Source organism: Phyllobates terribilis, unplaced genomic scaffold, assembly GCF_046119375.1.
Source record: "Phyllobates terribilis strain yellow unplaced genomic scaffold, ASM4611937v1 Scaffold_472__1_contigs__length_1415193, whole genome shotgun sequence".
Taxonomy (NCBI): domain Eukaryota; kingdom Metazoa; phylum Chordata; class Amphibia; order Anura; family Dendrobatidae; genus Phyllobates; species Phyllobates terribilis.
The window spans coordinates 738,737-752,275 of record NW_027363232.1 but is presented as its reverse complement, the minus strand read 5'-3'; positions in this window follow the sequence as shown (position 1 = coordinate 752,275).

The window sequence follows — 13,539 nt, the reverse complement described above, 5'->3', positions numbered from 1 at the left end:
GATTTACCTATTTTTCCACAAAGCGATGAAATATGGCATCCTTATTCTGGACAACCTCTTAAAAAAAGGCTTTCCCATTGTTACAAATGACGGCATGTTGCTTGGATTTGCCATCATATGGTGTCAGATTACTACCATTACTATTGTTAATTTCTCTAAAACATAGCATTTATTCCATTTCATAGTGGTAGGAAGTGGAATCTATCCAGAAAGAAACAGCGAGGGCTTCCCCAATGACTGGTCCAGTCTGTAAGAAAGGAAAAAAATCACTGGTGTAATCAAAAAGTATTTTTATTGAAGAGAAATTCTACCCAAAACTTGCAAACTGTCTCTTCCAGTGCCACCTATTGGAAGTAGCAATCCTAAAAGTCAATATCAACCTTTTAACAAGCCTTTCTACATGATTTAGGATAAATGGGAAACTAGAATCTCAATTTGCAGCCATGGTGTTTCGGGGTGTTGCCCCTCAGCAGTGCAAAGCATGAGATCTGATTTAGCTGTGTGAGAGACTTCAGAAGGAAAAACTTTACCCCTTAGATCCTAGTGAGGAGAGTGAAATGCCAGAGTAAGGAGGCTTATAAACCATGCAATGGCTCCCCGGGGAGCTTACGAGCCTCTTTACACTGGCATTTTTTAGACAAATCATCTTACTTTTCCTCTAAGGATTCAATTTTCTTCCTTTTTTTCTATTATTTTATCACTGTTGATGACTCCCACTGATTTGCTATAGCAATGAGATGTGCACATATATACATATATACAGTTGAAACCAGAAGTTTACATACACTATATAAAAAGACACATATGCATGTTTTTCTCAAAATCTGACATGAAATAAGAATAAACCTTTCCCGTTTTAGGTCAATTAGGATTACCATAATTTTTAATATTTGCCAAATGTTAGAATAATAAGAAAGATAATGTTTTAACCACTTCGCTCCAGAGCCTGTTTTTGCCTTCGTGACCGGGCCAATTTTTTCAATTCTGACCACTGTCACTTTATGAAGTAATTACTCTGGAACGCTTCAACGGATTCCCCTGATTCTGAGATTGTTTTTTCGTGACATATTGTACTTCATGATAGTGGTAAAATTTCTTTGATATCACTTGTGTTTATTTGTGAAAAAATCGGAAATTTGGCAAAAATTTTGAAAATTTTGCAATTTTCAAACTTTGAATTTTCATGGCCTTAAATCAGAGAGATATGTCACACAAAATAGTTAATAAATAACATTTCCCACATGTCTACTTTACATCAGCACAATTTTGGAACCAAAATTTTTTTTTTGTTAGGGAGCTATAAGGGTTAAAAGTTGACCAGCGATTTCTCATTTTTCCAACAAAATTTACAAAAACATTTTTTTAGGGACCATATCATATTTGAAGTCACTTTGAGGGGTCTTTATGACAGAAAATACCCAAAAGTGACACCATTCTAAAAACTGCACCCCTCAAGGTGCTCAAAACCACATTCAAGAACTTTATTAACCCTTCAGGTGCTTCACAGGAATTTTTGGAATGTGGAAGAAAAAAATTAACATTTAACTTTTTTCACAAAAATGTTACTTTAGACCTAATTTTTTTTATTTTCACAGGGGTAACAGGAAAAAATGGACCCCAAAATTTTTTGTGCAATTTCTCTTGAGCGCGCTGATACCCCATATGTGAGGGAAAACCACTGTTTGGGCGCACTGCAGGGTTCGGAAGGGAAGGAGCGCCATTAGACTTTTTGAATGTAAAATTTGTCTGAATAATTAGCAGATGCCATGTTGCGTTTGGAGAGCCCCTGATGTTCCTAAACAGTGGAAACCTCCCACAAGTGACACCATTTTGGAAACTAGACCCCTTAGGGAACATATCTAGATGTGAGGTGAGCACCTTGAACCCCAAGGTGCTTCACAGAAGTTTATAATATTGAGCTGTAAAAATAAAATTTTCACATTTTTCCCACAAAAACGTTTTATATCCCTTAATTTTGCATTATCATAAGGGTAATAGGATAAATTGCACCATGAAATTTATTGTGCAGTTTCTCCTGAACACGCCGATACCCCATATGTGGAGGCAAACCACTGTTTGGGCGCACGGCAGGGTTTGAAAGGGAAGGAGCTCCATTTGACTTTTTGAATGTAAAATTTGTTTGAATAATTAGCGGACGCCATGTTGCATTTGGGGAGCCCCTGATGTGCCTAAACAGTGGAAACCCCCCACAAGTGACACCATTTTGGATACTAGACCCCTTAGGGAACTTATCTAGATGTGTGGTGAGCACCTTGAACCCCAAGGTGCTTCACAGAAGTTTATAATATTGAGCTGTAAAAATAAAATTTTCACATTTTTCCCACAAAACCGTTTTTCATCCCTTAATTTTGCATTATCATAAGGGTAATAGGATAAATTGCACCATGAAATTTGTTGTGCAATTTCTCCTGAACACGCCGATACCCCATATGTGGAGGCAAATTACTGTTTGGGCGCATGGCAGGGTTTGAAAGGGAAGGAGCGCCATTTGACTTTTTGAATGGAAAATTTGTTTGAATAATTAGCAGACGCCATGTCGCATTTGGGGGGCCCCTAATGTGCCTAAACAGTGGAAACCCCCCACAAGTGCCACCATTTTGGAAACTAGACCCCTTAGGAAACTTATCTAGATGTGTGGTGAGCACCTTGCACCCCAAGTGCTTCACAGAAGTTTATAATATTGAGCCGTAAAAATACAATTTTCACATTTTTCCCACAAAAAATGTTTTTCATTCCCTAATTTTGCATTATCATAAGGGTAAAAGGATAAATTGCACTGAGTACGCCGATACCCCATATGTGGGGGAAAACCACTGCTTTGGTGTACGGCAGGGTTCGGAAGAGAAAGGAGCGCTATGTTGGCTGGGATAGGTGGCAGACACCATGTCACATTTGAAGAGTCGCTGACATGCCAAAACAGCAGAAACCCCCACAAGTGACCCCATTTTGTAAACTACATCTCTCAAGGAATTCATCTAGGGAAGTAGTGAATATTTTTTAATTTTTAAATTTATACCATTGGGCAGTGAAAAAAGCATAATTATATTTTTACCACAAAAAAATGTTTTACCCTCAGATTTTACATTTTCACACAGGGCAATGGGTAAAAATGGTGCCGAAATGTGTCACACAATTTCTACTAAAAGTGGCAATACCCCATATGTGGCTGTATTGTACCGCTCAGCCATACGGCGAGATCTGGGGGGACGGAGTGCTATTTGACAATTGGAGAACAAATTATTGTAGAATAGGCATTTGAATTTGGGAGCACAACATTTTCTGAATTTCTTTTGGGGGGCAAGGGCCATTTCGCTTTTCCAGAGCCTTTCTGCTACCAGTAACTTGGAAGTCCCTTATATTTTTATCAGATGACGGACCTGAGTGGGGACTAGCTTTTTTTGAGGACTGAGTTGAAGCTTTTATTGGGAACATTTTACGTAACATTTATCCGGCGCTCTAGGCTGAGCACTTACATCGGGGTTTCCATCTAAATTTCCAAGTGATGTAATTCAGATGAAACCCCTGCGGGATCCATTCACTATAATGAGGCAGCAGAGTTACTCTGGACTCCGTCTGGCCTCTGTTTAGCGGTGTCCTTTTTTTCAGAAGTGCACAAAACTGTGGCCAACCGCACTTTTATGCACGCCTAAAACAAATGACACCGTGGGATCCCAGGCCAGACGGCATCCACAGTGGCCTATATCTGCCTCATTAGAGGGAATCTTCCGTCATGGGTTTTGTCTGAATCACGTATTTCAGAGATTTACACGGAAACTCTTGTGTAAGCGCTCAGCGCAGAGCGCAGGATAAATGTGGGCAGAGCCTTACTGCGATCTTTGGGAGACATAATAAACAAATCAGTAGCCGGTGAAGAATTGGTTTTATTTATTTTTTACTCCTTTCCTCGTGTGATATAACTGATTAGATTACTTTATTCTTCGGGTCGGTGTGATTACAGCGATACCAGAATCATATCGGGTTTTTATGATTGACAGCTGTCACAGACTAAAAGACGCTTTTTTTTGCAAAATCTAGTTTTTGCATCACCTATTTTGAGAGCTATAATTTTTCCATATTTTGGCTGACAGAGTCATGTGATGGCTTGTTTTTTGCGGGACGAGTTGACATTTTTATTGGTACCATTTTTGGGTACGTGACATTTTTTGATCGCTTTCTATTCCATTTTTTGGGAGGTAAAATTAACAAAAACCAACAATTCAGGAATTGTTTTTTGAGGGTTTTTTTTTATGCCGTTCTGCGTGTGGTAAAAGTGATCAGGCAGCGTTATTCTTCGGGTCAGTACATTTACAGCGATGCTACACTTACTGTATTTTTTTTATTTTTTGGCGCTTTTACACAATAAAACAATTTTATGCTTTATTCTGAGCGCTATAACTTTTTTATTTTTCGGCTGATGGAGCTGTATGGCGGCTTTTTTTTTGCGGAACAAGATGACGTTTTCAGCGGTACCATTTTTATTTCTATTTTGCTTTTTGATCGCATTTTTTTCCACTTTTTGTTTGGCGATATGATGAAAAAGCATATTTTTTTGCCACGTTTTTTATTTATTTTTATTACGGTGTGCACAGAAGGAGTTAATTAGTGTGACACTTTTATAGCTTGGGTTGTTTCGGACGCGGTGATACCAAATATGTGTACTTTTTTTGGTTTTGTAAAAATATACGGATTTATTGGTTTAATATTTTATTTATTTTTTATTTATTTTGTGATTTTTTTTAAACAGTTTAAAAACTTTTTTTTAACTTTTTTTTTACATTTTTACTTAGTCCTTGTATGGGACATTAATTTTTATTTTTCTGATCACTGATCTCATGTAATGTAATAGACATGTATTACATTACATGAGATCTTTGCTGACTGTTTCACACCGTGTCTCCTGCCAGGCTTCAACTGCAGGCTGAGCCAGGCAGGACACCATATATGGCAGATCTGGAGGTGGTCATGTGACCTCCAGCTGCCATAGCTACCCCAGGTCCTGGAAGGTATCAGGGGTCGTCGGAGAGGTAAGTAAGACGACCCCCTCTCCTCTGTCTATCTTCTATATGCCGCGATCACTATAGATCGCGGCATATAGAACATAGCAAAGGGTTAACATCACTGGGACCTGATCCAATCAGGTCCCGATGATGTCCCCTGTCAGAGCTAACGCTCTGCACCGGAATCGCAGCGCTTGCAGGACCCTGGGGGTCCTGAGCGCTGCGAGACCACCCACCGTTTTTAAACGTCGGCGCTGCACAGAGCCCAGCAAGCGCCGACGTTTATCTACAGTGGGCGGTCGGGAACCGGTTAAATAATTTGCCTGCTCCAGTGGTTTTGGGGTTACCTTGGTTAAAATTGCACAATCCTGTACTGGACTGGTCTACCAATGAAATTAAGTCTTGGAGTCCTAAGTGTTATGATAGATGTTGTAACGGTCGCATTGCTGCTGTGGAAAGAGGGGAATTACCTGTACCTATTCAGGATTTTTGGAAGGTTTTTTCAGAGGAGGAGTTGCAAGTTTTGCCTCCTCATAGGGACTATGATTGTACTATTGAGTTTGTCCCTGGAGCAACTCTTCCCAAGAGTCGCTTATTTAATCTTACTATCCCTGAGAGAAAGGCCTTGGAGGAATACATACAGACAAGCTTGGCCGCCGGTCACATTAGACCTTCTAAGTCACCTGTGGTTGTTGGATTTTTTTTTGGAAAAAAAAAGGACGGCGGTTTAAGTCCATGTCTGGACTTTCGCGAAATTAATAAAATTACAGTACGCAATTCCTACCCACTGCCATTAATTCCTGACTTGTTCAACCAGTTAGTGGGGGCCAAGTGGTTCTCTAAGATTGATCTCCGGGGGGCATACAATTTGTTACGTATGAAGGAAGGTGATGAGTGGAAAACTGCTTTTAACACTCCAGTGGGTCATTTTGAGAATCTGGTTATGCCCTTTGGTCTTACCAACGCACCAGCTTTTTTTCAGAACCTTATTAATGACATCCTAAGACCGTTGATCGGTAAGAATGTGGTGTTGTATTTGGATGACATTTTGATTTTTGCGCCGGATCTGGAGTCTCATTGGCAGAGCGCACGTGAGGTATTGCAGTTGTTAAGCGACAATTCACTTTTTGCTAAGCTGGAGAAATGTGAGTTCGCTGTGCAGAGAATTAGTTTTTTGGGCTACATTATCTCCAGTGAGGGCTTTGAGATGGATCCGGTGAAGGTTCAGGCGGTGCAGGAATGGCCTAGGCCTATTAGTTTGAAACCAATACAGAGATTTTTGGGTTTCGCCAATTATTGCAGAAAATTCATTAAGAATTTTTCTATAATTGTTAAGCCGCTGACCGATCTCACCAGGAAAGGTGCGAATACGGTTCAGTGGACTACTGAGGCCATTGAAGCTTTTGTGTATCTCAAGGAGAGGTTCAGTTCTGCCCCCATCCTTATGCAGCCTGATGAGACCAAGCCTTTTTTGGTCGAGGTTGATGCTTCTTCGGTGGGGGTCGGTGCTGTTTTGTCTCAGGAATACAAGGATGGAGTACATCCCTGTGCCTTTTTTTTCAAAAAAATTTTCTGAGACCGAACTTAATTCCGATGTCGGTAATCGGGAATTGCTGGCGATTAAACTCGCATTTGAACATTGGCGTCATCTCTTGGAAGGTGCTAAATTTACCATTCAGGTTTTTACTGATCGTAAGAATCTGATCTATCTTGATGCTGCCAAGCGCTTGAATGCCCGTCAAGCTAGGTGGGCACTTTTTTTTTCGCGGTTTAATTTTTCTGTTACTTACATCCCGTGTACCAAGAATGTAAAAGCTGATGCTTTATCTCTCAGTTTTTCTCCCATGGTTGGTAGCGAGGAGGAGGAGAGCATTTTACAGGAAGGTGTTGTGATAGCAGCATTGGACTCCGTTTTGGAAGATGGGATTCTGAAAGCCCAGGAGTATGCCCCATCTAACACTCCCCATGGAAGGTTGTTTGTGCCTTGGAACTTTATGAGAGATTTGTTTGTGGAGTGTCATAAGTCTCGGTTGGCAGGTCATCCAGGAATTTCGGAGACTAAGAGACTTGTAGGTCGCAGTTTTTGGTGGCCTGGGTGGCAGAAGGAAGTCATTAAGTGGGTGCGTCAATGTACTGTGTGTGCTAGATCTAAGTCTTCACATGCTCCTGCTGCGGGGTTGCTTTGCCCTCTGGAGGTTCCTAGTGCTCCTTGGACGCATCTTGCTATGGATTTTATTACTGACCTTCCTGCCTCTGAGGGTTTCACTGTTATCTGGGTGGTCGTGGACCGTTTTAGCAAGATGTGTCACTTGGTTCCCTTCATCAAACTGCCCTTCGCCAGGACACTCGCTAAGGCTTTTGTTAAAGAAATTGTCAGGCTCCATGGCGTTCCTTCCGACATTGTTTCCGATAGGGGACCTCAGTTCGTGGCTCGTTTTTGGCGTGCCTTTTGTGACAGGTTGGGAGTCCATTTGTCATTTTCGTCTGGTTATCATCCTGAGTCTAATGGACAGACAGAAAGAAAGAACCAGGATGTTGAACAGTTTTTGCGTTGTTTTGTGGCTGACAATCAAGAGGGGTGGTCTGAGTTTCTGCCACTGGCTGAATTTGCTCTTAACAACCATACATCCTCTTCTGCTGGGTGTTCTCCTTTTTTTTGTTGTACTGGGAGACATCCGTCGTTTGGGTCATTCTCCAAATTGGTATCGGCTGTGCCGGAGGAGGAGAATTTTTCCGATGATTTGGAGAGAGTTTGGACTGATGTACGTCGTAACCTTCAAGAGGCCAACAAAAAATCCAAGAGGTACTTTGACAGGAAACGTCAAGAGGTTTTGTTTACTGTTGGTGACATGGTTTGGTTGTCCTCTAGGAATCTGCGGTTGAGGATTCCTTCTAAGAAATTGGGCCCGAAGTTTGTAGGTCCGTTTAAGGTGCTTCAGGTAGTTAACCAATCTGCTGTTAGGTTGGAGGTTCCTACCTCCTGGAAGATTAATCCGGTGTTTCATGTTTCCTTATTGAAAAAAGCTGATGTTTCTGATAGGGACGCCACTGTCTCTGTTCCTCCGGTGGAGGAAGAAGGTGAATATGAAATTTCTCGCATTCTTAATTCTAGATGGCATAGAGGGAGATTGCAGTATCTCGTCGCTTGGAAGGGTTTCGGTCCCGAGGATAACTCCTGGGTAAGGGCGGATGATGTCTCTGCTCCTAGACTTGTCGGAGCGTTTCACAGGAGGTTTCCTGATAGACCTGGGCCTGGAGGATCCGGAGGATCCTCATTGAAGAGGGGGTACTGTTAGAACTCTCCTGTTAGTTTTTTCTATTTTGCTGGTCACATGACTTTTTGCCTATATAATCCAGCTCCGCCCTCCTGGCCTTGCAGGACTTCAGTGTTACATTTACTCTTAAGCTAGCCAGGTGCCTTGTACCTTACTCTGTAGTTTGCTTGGTCTTTTGACCACTAGTACTTCTGTTTGTTTGTTTGTCTTTGCTCTGCTACAATTTCTGCTAGGAGGTGTCCAACTATATCCCAGTCCTTAGTTCTTGTAGGGACCCCTCCCTTATATCTATAGGTCAGCGTTCGGACTAGCCGGGGACTTAGGCGGGTCTGTTCACAAGGAACAGGTCCCCCGCTGCATCGTAGGGAATCAGCTTAGTCCTATGGTAGGGACAGTTTTCCTTTCTTTCCTTAGTGTTTGTAGCAGTTCATAACAGCTCCCTGCATTCCACCGGTATGGGGCCACTCAATATTCCCACCGCGTGAAGGAGGAAGACTTAACAACCATCATGATCAATCCCTTACCTCACCACAGCTGGGCCAAGACCCAAGATAGTGACCCTGCAGTCCGCATGGTGAAAGACCTGCTGACCCGAGAAGACGTCCGTCTAGATCCGGATGCCCCAAAGGAAGCCAAGCAGCTATGGAAAGAGAAGAGCAGGCTGTTCCTCTATGAAGGTAAGCTGTGCAGAAGACTCGTCAACCACCGGACGCACGAGCTGACCTGGCAAGTCGTCCCAAGGCGAGATGCAGCTATGGTCCTGGAGGCTTACCATGACAGAGCGGGGCACTTCGGCTGGAAGAAACTGGAGTTCCTGCTAAGAGGACGGTTCTTCTGGATCAGCATGAGAGGGGCTGTAGAGAAGTGGTGCAGAGACTGTGGCCCTTGTAATCTAAGGAGGAAGGACCGCACCAGCCAGAAGACACCCTTGAGGCCCATCGTCACCAAGCAGCCTCTTGATCTGGTAGCTCTGGACCACGTCAAATTGGCTCCAAGCCGGTCAGGATACGTTTATGCCCTGACAATCATGGACCACTATTCCCGATTTCTAGTGGTGGTCCCGGTAAAAGACTTGACAGCTCAAACGGCGGCCAGAGCCTTCCAGCAAACCTTCTGCCACCCACACGGGTATCCAGAACAGGTCCTGACAGACCAAGGTCCTGGATTCGAGGCCAAAATCTTCCAAGAGTTCTGCAACCTCTATGGCTGTAAGAAGATTCGGACAACGCCTTACCACCCACAAACCAAAGGGATGTATGAGAAAATGAACAATATAGTCATTGATCTCATGAAGACGTTGCCCCTGGAGGAATGCAGCCTGTGGCCAGAAAAACTGCCGGACCTGATAGACTTATACAACCATATCCCGGTGAATGCTACAAACTGCACCCCGGCTTACCTGATGAGAGCCAGACCAGGTAAGCTGCCCATAGACCTGGAGATGGGAGTCCTAACACCCAAGGACACCTCCCCAGATGCGGACTGGGATACGGAAAGGCGACTGCAGTACAAGAAGGTACAGGAGAGTGTGGAGAAGAGCCTGGCCCAGGCGAGACAAAAGCAAGAGAGGCTCTTCAACCAACACGTCCCTGCTTGTCCCCTGGAACCTGGTGAGCAGGTTCTGAAGCGAAAGAGAAGGCTACATAAGCTGGATGACCAGTGGGAAAGGGAACCCTACACAGTACTGCAGTCTGATCACGACAACCCGAAGGTGTGCGTGGTCACTAAGGATGGAGGAGAAACCACTAGTACCGTCTCCAGAGACCACCTAAAAATGTGCCCCGAGCAACTCCGTAGTGCAGAAGAGGATCAAAGTGACCTTGAACCCGCAGAGGACAAGGAAGAAATGATCAGCACCATTCTCGGAGAATTCCCTCAGTCCTGGACTCGAATAAACGGTGCCATAGTGGTACCCGTCCTGCATTTCCTGCAACCGGCTCAGCAACAACCTACACCAGAGCAGGAAGGTGGAGAAGAACAAGCAGTTCCAGAGGCAGAAGGGCCTGTACCAGCAGCCCAGGAGAGTCAACCCTCTGCTGACAGTGAGCCTGCCATGCCTGCGGTAAGCCAGAGGACCCGCAGACAGCTGCCTGCCCTGCCTGTAAGTTTAGCCAGTGACTGCACCCCGAGCGCTAGTGAGAAAAACCAGGTTAGACCACCACCAGACAGTGGGTTACGTAGGTCAACCCGAAGCACTAAGGGGCAAATGCCAGCTCGCTGGAAGATCTAAGTGGATAATGTATGTATTTAATGTGTTATGTTGTACCCTGGTTATTAATTATGTTTTTCTAGTTTTTCTAGCTCATGGACTGACAGGTTATGGACGATGAATAACCGGAACTATCATGTAGATAGTTGCAGTTGGTGCCTCTTGCGAAGACGGCCACGGAAGAAAAACCTGTCTGGCGTGGCCCCGTGTGGTCCAAAGTAGGTAGTTTTGCCTTGCAGCCACGCCCAACGTTTGGGGTTTGCTTTGGACAGGTCCCCACATCGCTCAAAGACTTCGCCTTGTTGGGTGAAATGGACACCCGGTCGCGGAAGCGCCGTTTCCTTAAGGACAAAATGCACTTGTACATATGTTATGTTGTTGTTTATAACCTATATTTGTGTTTCCTGTTAGTCCCGGAGTACTAAGTTTTACTAGGGGGGAATGTGTCACCCTGGCCTGGATGCCACAAATGTATAATAAAGCTGTGTCTGAGAGCAAGGGGGAGGTTCTCTGGTCAGGGACCATTAGCATGCAGCACCTCCTGTCCCAAGTCAGTAGGGGGAGCAGGCTGACCCTATAAAAGCTGGAACTGGGGGCAGGGTTAGAGAGTTCTGGACGACCTGTCTCTGGAGTGAGAGGTGTCCCAGAGAAGGGAGAGCCAGTTCAGCTGAAGCTGAGGAGGTCGTGTGGCAGTAGAGGAGCCACGAGCCAGGGACGGAAGGCGAGGAGAGCCTGTCCTGGCTGAGAGAGAAACTGATCTACCGGACTTGGTGTCCGAGGCTGTTAGGAATCCAAGTCCTACAGCAAATAACCAGCCCGCAGGGGACTGTATGTTCCTTGGCCTAAGAAGCCCGGAGGTTCCGCCACAGCAGAAGGGACCAGCAAAGCTGCACCAGGCCAAGAGTAGAAAGGGACCCAAGTTGCAAGCCATACGGGCGAGAAGACACGGTGAGCTCAGGAACGTGGGCTGTTACACCACAAGGAGGGAAATAGCCAGAAAGAGCGCAGAGAGCATGGTAGGCCTTCACCCTCACCCTGACCAGGGCCAGCTTCCCACTTGTTCTCAGACATCCAGGCCCCCTCCTAGCCGGGACTGTTTTTGGGTCGTCTCACCTGTTCTAATAAAGACCCTGAACTGTTTAAGAGGCCTCCGTTTCCTGGCTATTGCGGTCAGAATCATCCCCTCCATCATCCATCTATATACTGCCCTGGGGCCACACTCCTCCCGTGCGGAGTTATACTACTTAGTGCTGCACACCTACATCTGCCCCAGCGGTCTGCACTGCAGCGGCGGTTAACCCTGACCGCAATCCACGGGTGGCGTAGTCGGACATTTAAAACCCTACAAATAGACTGCCACAACATTTGGTATGACCACCCTGAGCCATGGACCGGGTTGCCACTACTACCCCCATTATTGCCCTATTGCCCGGTTCCGGGTAACCCACGGCCCAGGGGGCGAGTCATATCCATAAGATAGGGCATCAATGTATGATCGGCCGGGGTCCTGCACGCAGCACCCCTGCCGATCAGAAGTTATCGGTGCTGGCGGCGGCGGCCACCGGCCGGAAGTACTTGCCTGCGGTGTTTGGCCATCCATCTGTAGTGGCCGCCGCGGGGTACTGCACATCCGCCTCCCATTCAATTGAGTGGCAGTTTGATGTGCACTAACAAGTGCCGACCACTACAACATGGCGACGAGTCACCGGAAGGTAAGCACTTCCGGCCGGCGGCCACCGCCGGCACCGATAACAGCTGATGGCGGGGGTGCTGTGTGCGGGACCCCGGGCAAACATAAATTGATGCCCTATCCTATGGATATGGCATCAATGTGAAAGTAGTGGACAACCCCTTTAAAGCACAGTGGCCATGAGGTTTCTATAAAATCCCATCCACTTTGCTTGAACTGCAAAACACTCTGTTTTTGCCACAGCAAATAAATATTGTCAAAAACAAACCGAAAGCTCATTGTGGGAACATAACCCACAAGAGTACTATGGGGCCTGTGACTTCCTCCTCTATCATTCTTCCTCAGCGTCTGACGTCTCAGCACAGCGGGCCTGATGACATCACTACATGGCACCCACTGCCCTGAGATGTGCAGGCGCTTCAGAATGCTTGCTGCATAGACCGGAGCAGCGGGGAACAAGGAGGAGAGGTGAGTATTTTTTTTTTTAAATCAATGAGCACATTTTGGTAGTCATAGTAATGTATAGAGGACCATGGGGAATTCATTATACTGTATGGAGGACGATGGAGGTGCATTATACTATATGGAGGACTATGGGGAGTGTATTATACTATATGGAGGACTATGGGTAGTGCATTATACTGTATGGAGGGCTATGGGTAGTGCATTATACAATATGGAGGACTATGGAAGTGCATTATACTACATTGAGGACTATGGGGAGTGCATTACACTACGTGGAGGACTATGGGAGTGCATTATACTATGTGGAGGACTATGGGGAGTGCATTATACTATATGGCGGAATATGGGGTGCATTATACTATATAGAGGTCTATGTGGAGTGCATTATACAGTATGGAGGACTATGTGGATTGCACCATACTATATGCAGGACTATGTATGTGCGTTTTTACCTGCAGATTTTCGGCATCTAATGAAAATCTATGGGGAAAATCCACACATAAAACTCAGCATACTCACAAGAGAAATTGACATGATGTGGATTTGATACACACACCGCAGCTCAGTTTACGCTGAATAAAATTAAAGCACAGTGGCCATGAGGTTTCTATAAATTCCATCCACTTTGCTTGAATTGTAAAACACTCAGTTTTTGCCACAGAAAATAATTAGTGTCAAAAGCAAACCAAAAGCTCACTGTTGGAACATAGGCCACGCGAGTACTATGGGGCCTGTGACTTCCTACTTCGTCATTCTTCCTCAGCATCTGACGTCTCAGTACAGCGGGCCCTATGACATCATTACATGGCATCCACTGCCCTGAGATGTGCAGGCACTTCAGAATGCTTGCTGCATAGACCTGAGCAGCGGAGAACATGGAGG